This window comes from Triticum aestivum, chromosome 2D (assembly GCF_018294505.1).
Source record: "Triticum aestivum cultivar Chinese Spring chromosome 2D, IWGSC CS RefSeq v2.1, whole genome shotgun sequence".
Lineage (NCBI taxonomy): Eukaryota > Viridiplantae > Streptophyta > Magnoliopsida > Poales > Poaceae > Triticum > Triticum aestivum.
Window position 1 is genome coordinate 86,746,756 of NC_057799.1, and position 14,404 is coordinate 86,761,159.

The window sequence follows — 14,404 nt, forward strand, 5'->3', positions numbered from 1 at the left end:
ATAGAAACTAGAAAACAAGCAAACTATGCAATCAAAACAGAATCTATCAGAAACAGAACAGTCTGTAATGATCTGAACAGAAACCATACTTCTGCTACTCCAAAAATTATGAAATAAACTTTTAAACGTGAGGAATTTGTCTATTAATCTTCTGCAAAAAGAATCAACTCAAAATCACTCTTCTGTAAAAAATGACACCTAATCTCGTGAGCACAAAGTTTCTGTTTTTTACAGCAAGATTACATTAACTTTCATCCAAGTCTTCCCAAAGGTCTTACTTGGCACTTTATTGAAACAAAAGCTATAAAACATGATTACTACAGTAGCTTAATCATGTAAACACACAAAAACAGTAAGGGTAAATATTGGGTTGTCTCCCAACAAGCGCTTTTCTTTATTGCCTTTTAGCTAGGCATGATGATTTCAATGATGCTCACATAAAAGATAAGAATTGAAACGTAAAGAGAGCATCATGAAGAATATGACTAGCACATTTAAACCTAACCCACTTCCTATGCCTAGGGATTTTATGAGCACACAATTTATAGGAACAAGGATCAACTAGCATAGGAAGGCCAAACAAGTATAACTTCGAAACTTTAAGCACATAGAGAAGAAACTTGATATTATTGCAACTCCTAAAAGCATGTATTCCTCCCTCATAATAATTTTCAGTAGCATCATGAATGAGTTCAACAATATAACCATCATGTAAAGCATTCTTTTCATGATCTACAAGCATAGAAATTTTACTACTCTCCACATAAGCAAAATTCTTCTCATTCAGAATAGTGGGAGCAAACTCAACAAAATAACTGTCATGTGAGAGATAATCCAATTGAAAATTAAAATCATGATGACAAGTTTAATGGTAAACATTATTCTTTATAGCATACATGTCATCACAATAATCATCATAGATAGCAACTTTGTTCTCATAATCAATTGGAACCTCTTCCGAAATAGTGGAATCATTACTAACTAAAGTCGACACTCTTCCAAATCCACTTTAGATGATAGTATTATTCATACTCCAAAAGATATAAGTGAAGTTCATGGAGCAGTCTACAATTAATATAGACTAACCAATATCCAAGCTCAAAATATATAAGTGAAGCACACGAAGCATTCTATAAAAACATACTCAGAAGATTTAAGTGAAGCGCAAAGAGCATTCTATAAAATCATACTCAAAAGATATAAGTGAAGCACATGAATCATTCTATAAATCTATGAAGGGATATCTCATACTAGCATGGAAAAGGAAAAACACAAAGGACACAAATCATGTGAACAAAACAAGGTATACCGATAATTGTTGAAGAAGAAAGATGGGATGCCAACCGGGGCATCCCCAAGCTTAGATGCTTGAGTATCCTTGGAATATTTACTTGGGGTGCCTTGGTCATCCCCAAGCTTGAACTCTTGCCTCTCTTTATTCTTCTCACATTGGTAACTCCTCGTTCTTCGAACACTTCATCCACAAAAACTTAACAAAAACTTTGTGAGATCCGTTAGTATACTAGAGCAAATCACTACCTTTAGGTACTGTTACAAACTCATTCCAATTGCATATTAGCACTTTATCTACTGTATTCCAACTTCACCATGGTTCATACCCCTGATACTACCCATAGATTCATCAAAATAAGCGATCAACACACAGCAAACAGAATTTGTCAAAAACTGGATAGTCTGTAGTAATATGGAAGTTTAATAAACTTCTGTAAGTCCAAAAAATTCTAAACAAATATGAAAATTTAAAAAATTTGTACATAAGTAATGTGCAAAAAGTTTCAGACCATTTGACTTTCCAGTAAAAAAATGTAAATTCACGCGCTATAGCCAAAGTTTCTGTTTTTGTACTGCACATAGTAAACAAGCAATCTAATCATCCTAAAACCAAAGCTTGGCACATTATTTTTATATAATACAATGGATATATACAAGGGTATAATTATTTTCAGAGAAGCTTCCATGAAAAGTTTTACATTGTTTCCATCAGCATGAACACAAGTGCTCAAGGTCGACCCTCACTTCTTCAATGCATAACCTTCCAATCACTTCTCTTATTGAAAAACTTTTTAGGCATGAGAGGCAAGTAATTTTTTTTATTCTTTAAAAAAAATTGTATGTTTCACCCACAACTAAACAGAAACAAAAAGGAAAAACAAAATCTACTTAGTGAAGAAAGCAAACAAGCACACACAAGAATATCAACCCCACGCTATTGCTCACCGGCAACGGCGCCATAAAAGAGCTTGATAATCCCCAAGTGCAGGGAATCATCGTAGCAATTCCCAAAGGTAGAAGTGATAAGTATGGAGTGTCGAACCCACAAGGAGCTAAAGGTAAGATCAATATTCTCTCAAGTCCTATCTGCCACTGATACAACTCTACGTACACCGATCGTTTGCTTCCAACTAGAAACGAGATATAAAACTACGTTGTGGGTATGAAGAGGATAACTTTGCATGATATCGGAGAGCTAAAATATAAAAGTAGGTGCTGTTATCATAAAGTTAGAATATATTACTAAATATTATAAATAACGAGTGTGGAATAATGATGGGTCGGTGTGCGGAATTATCCTAGGCAATCGTTAACAAGACCGGTAGTCATCATTGCAATTTCATATGAGGGAGAGGCATAAGCTAACATACTTTCTCTTCTTGGATCATATGCACTTATGATTGGAACTCTAGCAAGCATCCGCAACTACTAAAGATCATTAAGGAAAAACCCAACCATAGCATTAACATATCAAGTCCCCTTTATCCCATACGCAACAACCCCCTTACTCGGGTTTATGCTTCTGTCACTCAAGCAACCCACTATAAGCGAATCATGAACGTATTACAACACCCTACAGCGGGAATCCCTCACGCTTGCGCGACACGGAGGGCACAATAGGACAGCACCAAAATAAAACATACAACTCATACCAATCTAGATCATCAATCATCCCAAAGACAAAGGATATCTACTCAAAACATCATAGGATGGCAACACATCATTGGATCATAATATGTGGCATAAAGCACCATGTTCAAGTAGGGATTACAGCGGGGTGCGGGAGAGTGGACCGTGTAAAAGAGATGAGGATGGTGATGATAATGGTGATGTTGATGAAGACGATCACCACGGCGATGATTCCCCTCCCAATGGCACTCCGGCATCACCGAGAGAGAGGAGGAGAGGTTCTCCCCCTTGTGATTTCTCCTTCATGGCCTCCCCTGGATGGGGAGAGGTTCTCCCTCTGGATCTTGGCCTTCATGGAGATGATGGCCCCTCTGGGGTCCTCTCCATGGCCTCCGGTGATGATGGCCCCCTCCGGCAGGGTGCCAGAGAGGGCCTAGATTGATTTCTCGTGGCTACAGAGGCTTGCGGCGGCGGAACTTCCGATCTAGGTTATTTTCTGGAGGTTTGGGTATTTATAGGAGAGGTTGGCGTCGAGAACAAGTTAGGGGGGCCCACGGGAAGTCCACGAGGCACAGGGGCGTGCCCTCCACCCTCGTGGGGCCCATGGGACTCCCCTCCGGTAACTCTTCATTCCAGTATTTTTTATATTTTCCACAAAAATTCTTCGTTGATTTTCATCGCATTCCGAGAACTTTTATTTCTGCACAAAAACCAACACAACGGTAGTTCTGCTAAAAACAGCATCAGTCCGGGTTAGTTGTAATCAAATCATACCAAAATCATATAAAACTATTGTAAACATGGCATGAATACTTCATAAATTATAGATACGTTGGAGACGTATCAACCTACGAGGTTCGGTAGTAACTTGATCTGAAGTGTCATAATCATCATCATTAGCTTCCTCACTAATTGGTGTAGGCATCACCTGAATTAATTTCTGTGATGAACTACTTTCCAACTCGAGAGAAGGTACAATTACCTCATCAAGTTGTACTTTCCTCCCACTCACTTCTTTCAAGAGAAACTCCTTCTCTAGAAAGGATACATTCTTAGCAACGAATATCTTGCCTTCGGACCTGTGATAGACGGTGTACCCAACAGTCTCCTTTGGGTATCCTATGAAGACACATTTCTTCGATTTGGGTTCGAGCTTATCAGGTTGAAGCTTTTTCACATAAGCATCACAGCCCCAAACTTTAAGAAACAACAGCTTAGGTTTCTTGCCAAACCATAGTTCATACGGTGTCGCCTCAACGGATTTAGATGGTGCCCTATTTAATGTGAATGCAGTTGTCTCTAATGTATAACCCCAAAACGATAGCGGTAATTCAGTAAGAGACATCATAGATCGCACCATATCTAATAAAGTACGGTCACGATGTTCGGACACACCATTACACTGTGGTGTTCCAGGTGGCGTGAGTTGCGAAACTATTCCACATTGTTTCAAATGAAGACCAAACTCATAACTCAAATATTCACTTCCACGATCAGATCGTAGAACTTTTATTTTCATGTTACGATGATTTTCTACTTCACTCTGAAATTCTTTGAACTTTTCAAATGTTCCACACTTATGTTTCATTAAGTAGATATACCTATATCTGCTCAAATCATCTGTGAAGGTCAGAAAATAATGATACCCACCGCGAGCCTCAACACTCATCGGACCGCATACATCAGTATGTATTATTTCCAATAAGTCAGTTGCTCGCTCCATTGTTCCGGAGAACAGAGTCTTAGTCATCTTGCCCATGAGGCATGGTTCGCAAGCATCAAGTGATTCCAAAATCCCATCAGCATGGAGTTTCTTCATGCGCTTTACACCAATATGACCTAAACGGCAGTGCCACAAATAAGTTGCACTATCATTATTAACTTTGCATCTTTTGGCTTCAATATTATGAATATGTGTATCACTACGATCGAGATTCAGTAAACCATTTACATTGGGTGTATGACCATAGAAGGTTTTATTCATATAAACAGAACAACAATTATTCTCTGACTTAAATGAATAACCGTATCGCAATAAACATGATCCAATCATATTCATGCTCAACGCAAACACAAAATAACATTTATTTTAGGTTCAACACTAATCCCGAAGGTAAAGGGAGTGTGCGATGATGATCTTATCAACCTTGGAATTACTTCCAACACACATTGTCACCTCGCCCTTAACTAGTCTGTGTTTATTTTGCAACTACTGTTTTGAGTTACTACTCTTAGCAACTAAACCAGTATCAAATACCCAGGGGTTGCTATAAACACTAGTAAAGTACACATCAATAACATGTATATCAAATATACCTTTGTTCACTTTGCCATCCTTCTTATCCGCCAAGTATTTGCGGCAGTTCTACTTCCAGTGACCATTTCCTTTGCAGTAGAAGCACTCAATTTTAGGCTTGGGTCTAGCTTTGGGCTTCTTCATGGGAGTGGCAACTTGCTTGTCATTCTTCTTGAAGTTCCCTTTCTTTCCCTTGCCCTTTTACTTGAAACTAGTGGTCTTGTCAACCATCAACACTTGATGCTTTTCTTGATTTCTACCTTCGCCGATTTCAGTATCGCGAAGAGCTCGGGGAATCTTTTTCGTCATCCCTTGCATATTATAGTTCATCATGAAGTTCTAGTAACATGGTGATAGTGACTAGAGAACTCTGTTAATCACTATCTTATCTAGAAGATTAACTCCCACTTGATTCAAGCGATTGTAGTACTCAGACATTCTGTGCACATGCTCACTGGTTGAGCTATTCTCCTCCATCTTGTAGGCAAAATACTTGTCAGAGGTCTCATACCTCTCGACTTGGGCATGAGTCTGAAATACCAATTTCAACTCTTGGAACATCTCATATGCTCCGTGTCGTTTCAAAACATTTTTAAAGTCCTGGTTCTAAGCCGTAAATCATGGTGCACTAAACTATCAAGTAGTCATCATACCAAGCGTGTCAAACGTTCATAACGTCTGCATCTGCTCATGCAATAGTTCTGTCACCTAGCGGTGCATCAAGAACATAATTCTTCTATGCAGTAATGAGGATAATCCTTAGATCACGGACCTAGTTCGCATCATTGCTACTATCATCTTTCAACTTAGTTTTCTCTAGGAACATATCATAAATAAAATGGGGAAGCTATACGCGAGCTATTGATCTACAACATAGATATGCAAATACTATCAGGACTAAGTTCATGATAAATTTAAGTTCAATTAATCATATTACTTAAGAACTCCCACTTAGATAGACACCCCTCGAGTCATCTAAATGATCACGTGAGCCATATCAACTAAACCATGTCCGATCATCACGTGAGATGGAGTAGTTTTCAATGGTGAACGGCACTATGTTGATCATATCTACTATATGATTCACGCTCGACCTTTCGGTCTCAGCGTTCCGAGGCTACATCTGCATATGCTAGGCTCGTCAAGTTTAACCCGAGTATTCTGCATGCACAAAACCGGCTTGCACCCATTGTATGTGAACGTAGAGCTTATCACACCCGATCATCATGTGGTGTCTCAGGACGAAGAACTGTCGCAATGGTGCATACTTAGGGAGAACACTTATACCTTGAAATTTTAGTAAGGGATCATCTCATAATGCTACCGTCGTACTAAGCAAAATAAGATACACAAAAGATAAACATCACATGCAATCAAAATATGTGACATGATATGGCCATCATCATCTTATGCTCATGATCTCCATCATAGAAGCATCGTCATGATCTCCATCGTCATCGGCGCGACACCTTGATCTCCATCGTAGCATCATTATCGTCTCGCCAACTATTCCTTCTACGACTATCGCTACCGCTTAGTGATAAAGTAAAAACAATTACATGGCGATTGCATTGCACACAATAAAGCGACAACCATATGGCTCCTGCCAGTTGCCGATAACTCTGTTACAAAACATGATCATCTCATACAACAATTTATATCACATCATGTCTTGACCATATCACATCACAGCAAACCCTGCAAAAACAAGTTAGACGTCCTCTACTTTGTTATTGCAAGTTTTTCGTGGCTGCTATGGGCTTCTAGCAAGAACCGTTCTTACCTACGCATCAAAACCACAATGATTTTTCGTCAAGTGTGATGTTTTACCTTCAACAAGGACCGGGCGTAGTCAAACTCGATTCAACTAAATTTGGAGAAACAGACACCCACTAGCCACCTGTGTGCAAAGCATGGCGGTAGAACCAGTCTCATGAACGCGGTCATGTAATGTTGGTCTGGGCCGCTTCATCCAACAATACCACCGAATCAAAGTAAGACGTTGCTGGTAAGCAGTATGACTATTATCGCCCACAACTCTTTGTGTTCTACTCGTGCATATAACAACTACGCATAGACCTGGCTCGGATGCCACTGTTGGGGAACGTGGCATTTCAAAAAAATTGCCTACGATCACGCAAGATCTATCTAGGAGAAGCATAGCAATGAGCGGGGAGAGTGTGTCCACGTACCCACGTAGACCGAAAGCGGAAGCGTTTACTAACGCGGTTGATGTAGTCGAACGTCTTCGCGATCCCACCAATCCAAGTACCGAACGTACGGCACCTCCGCGATCTGCACACGTTCAGCTCGGTGACATCCCTCGAACTCTTGATCCAGTTGAGGCCGAGGGAGAGTTCCGTCAGCACGACGGCGTGGTGACGGTGATGATGAAGTTACCGGCGCAGGGCTTCGCCTAAGCACTATGACGATATGACTGAGGTGTGTAACTGTGGAGGGGGCACCGCACACAGCTAAAAGATCAACTTATGTGTTCTAGGGTGCCCCCGTATATAAAGGAGGGAGAGGGAGAGGTAGCCGGCCCTAGGGGGCGTGCCAAGGTGTGGAGTCCTACTAGGACTCCCTAGTCCTAGTAGGATTCCACCTCCCACACGGAGTAGGAAAGGGGGAAGGGAGAAGGCGAAGGAAAGGGGGGCCGGCCCCCTTCTCCTAGTCCTAATCGGCCTCCTGCCCAAGGGGTGTGCACTAGCCCCTTAAATTATGGGCTAGTGTGCTTCCCTCTTATGGCCCATAAGGCCCATAACTTCTCCCGGGGGGTTCCGGTAACCTCCCGGCACTCCGGAAAAATGTCCGAATCACTTGGAACCATTCTGATGTCCAAATGCAACCTTCTAATATATGAATCTTTACCTCGCAACCATTTCGAGACTCCTCGTCATGTCCGTGATCTCATCCGGGACTCCGAACAAACTTTGGTACATCAAATCACATAACTCATAATACAAATCGTCATCGAGCGTTAAGTGTGCGGACCCTACGGGTTCGATAACTATGTAGACATGACCGAGACACATCTCCGGTCAATAACCAATAGCGGAACCTGGATGCTCATATTGGCTCCTACATATTCTACAAAGATCTTTATCGGTCAAACCGCATAACAACATACGTTGTTCCCTTTGTCATCGGTATGTTACTTGCCCGAGATTCGATCGTCGGTATCATCATACCTAGTGCAATCTTGTTACCGGCAAGTCTCTTTAATCATTCTGTAATGCATCATCCCGCAACTAACTCATTAGTCACATTGCTTGCAAGGCTTATAGTGATGTGCATTACCGAGAGGGCCCAGACATACCTCTCCGATACTTGGAGTGACAAATCCTAATCTCGATCTATGCCAACCCAACAAACACCTTTGGAGACACCTGTAGAGCATATTTATAATCACCCAGTTACGTTGTGATGTTTGATAGCACAAAAGGTGTTCCTCCGGTATTCGGGAGTTGCATAATCTCATAGTCAGAGGAACATGTATAAGTCATGAAGAAAGCAATAGCAATAAAACTCAATGATCATAATGCTAAGCTAACGGATGGGTCTTGTCCATCACATCATTCTCTAATGATGTGATCCCATTCATCAAATGACAACACATGTCTATGGTCAGGAAACATAACCATCTTTGATTAACGAGCTAGTCAAGTAGAGGCATACTAGGGACACTCTGTTTTGTCTATGTATTCACACACATATTAAGTTTCCGGTTAATACAATTCTAGCATGGATAATAAACATTTATCATGATATAAGGAAATACAAATAACAACTTTATTATTGCCTGTAGGGCATATTTCCTTCAGAATCTGTCTTAAACAGGACAGTCTGTAGCAATCTGAACATCAACCATACTTTTGTAACTCCAACAATTCTGAAAAATTAGGACAAAATAAAAAATGTATAGCAATACTGTGCAAAAAGTTTCAGAAACGTTTGACGTTCCAGTAAAAAATGAAAATTCACGCGCTACAGCCAAAGTTTCTGTTCCTGCACCGCACATACCAACAAGCAATCTAATCATCTTAAAGGCAAATCATGGCACATTATTTTTGTAATACAATGGATTTGTACAAGGGGATAATTATTTTTGTGAGAATCTTCGTGAAAATTCTACATTGTTTCCATCTGAGCATGAACACAAGTGTTCAAGGTCGACCCTCACTTCACCAATGCATCACTTTTCAATCCTTCTCTTTTTGTGAAGTTTTAAGTTCCCCTCTATATTTTTTTGTTTTTAAACTTTATAAAAGCACTCAACAGAAATAAATGACTCTCTGAAACTTCCGGTTGTCTCCCTGGCGGCTCTTTCTTTAAAGCCATTAAGCTAGGCATAAAGTGCTCAAGTAATGGATCCACCCGGATCCCAAGGTATATCAAAGCCAATTTTAATTAGCAATGATTTGGCATTTAGTAGTGAAACAAAGCAACATAAATCATGCAATGACGAAGTCTAACTCTCTTCCTATGCATCGGCATGTCATACAAGAACAATTCATGCACATCAAGTAAAGGTCAATACATAGCATAAGTAGTTCCTTGCAATTTTATCGTGTTGGAAACATAGAGAGGTGGAGATGTAGTTCCTCTCTCATAATAATTGCAAGTAGGAGCAGCAAGCACATGCATATTACATTCATCAAAATTATCATGTGCAATGGTAAAAGGCAACCCATCAATATAATCCTTAATAAGAACAAACTTCTCCGATATAGTGTAGTTTGCAGAATTCAAAAAGGTAATAGGACTATCATGTGTGGGTGCAATAGCAACAATTTCATTCTTAACATAAGGAACTATAGCAAGTTCATCTCCATAAGCATAATTCATATTGGCATCTTGGCCACAAGCAACGGGATCATAGCAATTATCATAGCATTCATCCTTCGGTAAGAACGAATGGACATTAAACAATGTATGAGTTGGAGGTTTACTCTCATTAGAAGGTGGGAACGGGTAGCTAATCCGCTCCTCCTCCTTTTGTTCTTCGCTCTCCTCATCATCTCTTTCATCCAATGAGCTCACAGTTTCATCAATTTCTACTTCCATAGACTCCTGCAAAATGTTAATCTCTTCTTGGACAGCGGAGGAGTCCTCAATATATGGTTTAACATAGGCATTAGAAGCATAATTATCATAGCAATATTTAAGTATGGCAAAATTTCCAGATTTGTAAAGAGTAGCATCATACGTTTCAATCAAAGAAGCAATTTCATAAGCACCCTTAAAAGCGACAAATTCTTCAATTTGTTGAACATCATAGTAATTATAAACACCCTTAGCATATGAAGATACGATTCCATTATCACTAAACTCACATTGGTAGGGAAGGTGTTTCTTAGGGTCTTCAGAACAACAAGTAAAATCATATATTTCACATAAATTCCAAGCATAGCATTGCAAACGTGAATTTGATCTAGTAAAAGTTTCCCTTTTTGAGATAAGCGGTGTGGCACATAACAAGCATGCTCATCTAAAGATTTGCCCTCAGCTAAGCTAGTTGGGGTTTCAGCACGAGCACATAAGGACCGAAGATGATCCAAGTAAAAAGCTTCAGCAGTATGATAGATTTTGGGTGGTTCTTCAACCATTGGTTGAGCAGGTACAACTAATTTTTTCTGGTATTTTGCATTCCCTACCCATAACTAAAGATAGAAAACAAGAGCACAAAATAAAAATTAATTAGTGGTAACGCAAACAAGCACATACGAGAATATTCACCCCACGCTATTGCTCCCCGGCAACGGCGCCAGAAAAAGGGTCTTGATAACCCACAAGTATAGGGGATCAGTTGTAGCCTTTCTCGATTAATAAGAGTGTCGAACCCAACGAGGAGCTAAAGGTAGAACACATATTCCCTCAAGTTCTATCGACCACCGATACAACTCTACGCACGCTTAACGTTCACTTTACCTAGAACAAGTATGAGACTAGAAGTACTTTGTAGGTGTTGTAGGATAGGTTTGCAATATAATAAAGAGCACGTAAATAAAAACTAGGGGATGTTTAGATAAAGACACAACTAAGTTAGTTTTAGTAGAGAGCTTTTTGTCACGAGAAAGTTATTTGTCCCTAGGCAATCGATAACTAGACCGGTAATCATTATTGTAATTTTATATGAAGGTGAGGCACAAGCTAACATACTTTCTCTTCTTGGATCATATGCACTTATGGTTGGAACTCTAGCAAGCATCCGCAAGTACTAAAGATTATTAAGGTAAAACCCAACCATAGCATTAAAGTATCAAGTCCTCTTTATTCCCATACGCAAACAACCTACTTACTCGGGTCTGTGCTTCTATCACTCACACCACCCACCATAAGCAAATCATGAACATATTGCAAACCCTACAACGGGGATCCCTCACGCTTGCGCGACACGGAGAGCACCATAGGACATCACCAATAATAAAACATGCAACTCAAACCAATCACGGTCATCAATCAACCCATAGGACAAAATGGATCTACTCAAACATCATAGGATAGCCATACATCATTGGGAAATAATATATAGTGTTGAGCATCATGTTCAAGTAGAGATTACAATGGGGAGAAGGGGTGTTACACCGCTGCATAGAGGGGGAGAGAGTTGGTGATGACAGCGGCGAAGTTGTTGATGTAGATTGTCGTTGCGATGATGGCCCCGGTGGCGCTCCGGCGCCGCTGGGAGAGAGGGGGAGAGAGCCCCCCTTCTTCTTCTTCCTTGACCTTCCCCCTAGATGGGAGAAGGGTTTCCCCTCTGGTCCTTGGCTTCCGTGGCGGCGGAGGGGCGAGAGCCCCTCCGAGATTGGATCTCTCTCTCTGTTTCCTTCTGTTTCTGCGCTCCCAGATTCTGGCCTTTCACTATTTCTTAAATTCCGGGAGATCCGTAACTCTGATTGGGCTGAAATTTTAACACGATTTTTATCCGGATATTAGCTTTATTGCGCCAGAAGAAGGGCACCAACCGCCTTATGGAGTGGCCACAAGGGCCCAGGGCGCGCCCTCCGTCCTTGTGGGCCCCTCGGGCATCGTCTCGCGTTGATTCCACTTCCCAAAATTCACTTATATTCCAAAAAAACTCCATAAGTTTTTATCCCGTTTGGACTCCGTTTGATATGGATTTTCTGCGAAACAAAAAACATGCAACAAACAGGAAATGGCAGTGGGCACTGGATCAATATGTTAGTCCAAGAAAATCATATAAACTGTTGCCAAAAGTATGTAAAAGTTGTAGGATATTGCCATGGAACAATAAAAAATTATAGATACGACAGAGACATAGCAGCAGCACTCCTCCTTGACTACGCGGCGAGGTGACACGAGTAGTGCTCCACCTTCACGACGCGCCGGCGAGAGCCGCTCCTCCTTCACGGCGCGCCGAGGTGGCAGTGAGAGCCACTCTTCCTTGACGCGGTGTCCGATTTGGACACCGCGGCTGCGCGGCGGCGGATAGCATGGAGGGGATGCCGGTTCCATCTTCACGGGGAGGAGCGCCCCTAGTGGCGGAGCCGGGCCGTTGGTGTGGACGACGAAGCGACGAAGCATCATCTCCGTCTTCTCCTCGAACTCCGCGGCAGTGCCGGCGTAGACCTGGACAGGCACCGTTGGCGCGGACTGTGGCAGTGGTGGCTGCTGGTCCTTCTCGTCGCCGGAGGAGATGACGATCTCCTCCCGCGTCGGGTCGCCGCCAGCCGACGAGGACGACGGCCCCGGAGTCCGAGGGCGAAGTCTCCACGAGCCGCTAGATCGCACCCCAGAACCGCCTGCCGGTGCCGACTCCCAGGACTTGCCCATCGCCGGAGATGTGGAGGGGGAGTATGGCGAGGAGGAGGAGGAGGAAGGAGGATGATACGATGTGGACGGCGCCGGAGCGCGGCTTAAATAGCCGCGGCCAGGCCATGCGAAGGGCCGGTCAGCCGCTTCAATGCGGCGCAGCGGCCGGAGTTGGTTCCTCGGGAACCTGCGTCCGCATTGAAGCGGCGGCTGCCGAGAGGTCGCGTCGGTCAGCGCCGCCCTCCCGCCCTCCGGTCACATCGTGGCATCAATGCTGGCCTCCGTGTGCTCTAGGCCGGCATGCGGCGCGGTATGCAGCGCGTGCATCAAAAGGAAAACGCGGGAGGGGCGGGTGACGAATTTTTGGTGTGCCAGGGGCCAGAAGTGTACTTGGGAGCGGTCCAGACTCCCGCAAACCTCCCTCACTTTTGTCTTCGGTTTGCGGGAGAAATCGCGTTCGGACCACCCCGCGGACCGATACAGGTCGATGTTGGATGGATTTCGCGGTTCAGACAGCGCAATCCAAATGGTTGCGGGAGGCTTACGGATCTGCGTGAAGATGCCCTTAAAGCCCTACGAGCATGGACGTCCTTTTTACCATTTAGGAAACCTTACCTAGCAAGAGGACGTGCCTCCTATGGATTGGGTTTACTATGTTGGCTTGGCTCTTGGGACTATCTGCAATAAGATTTATTATCGAGGGTATTCATGTCATGACTCACTTTCGTCTATGTTGCTTTGGTTCAGCAATAGTGGTCACTCTCTAGAGGCAGGGATGGCGAAGCACTTGATGCCCTCCTCCTTGGCTGCTTGAGGTAGCCAGTCATCTTACTTCGCCTATGACGTAGCATTCTTGCCTTGGCAGATTTTGTTTTTGTTTTCTTTGTTCCCTTTGGGCTTACTCACTGTTGAGCTTAACATCTACTACCTCCGTAACAAGATATAAGATGTTTTTTTTTGTTTAATTTGGTTACAAAGGTACTCATCTACTACCACATTTTGGTGTCATTGTTAATTAAACTCATTGCTTTATCTGTAAAGCAAGTCCAAAACCCTATTTTCTAACCTATATACTGTTGAAAAATAAAAGTTAGAAAAGGTCTGTCGCCAAACAACCAAATTTGCATAGCATATCATTTGAGTGCATAATATCATCAGTTCAGCACACTCATTTTATGGCTTGTGGTTGATGAACTATAGAGCCCACGTACATTTAACATTGATGATCATTTAAGCTCGTGTGGATCACAACCATTGAAATGACCAATAATCAAACCCTATCTTGTCCCCTTTCCCACTGCATAGTCTCGTACCTCAGCATAACTATAGTCATTAAATTAATACCGCAAAGAATATGTCACGTGTTTATTTTTGCGCCCTAGTCGATTCTCAAACCGTACATTTTGTTAC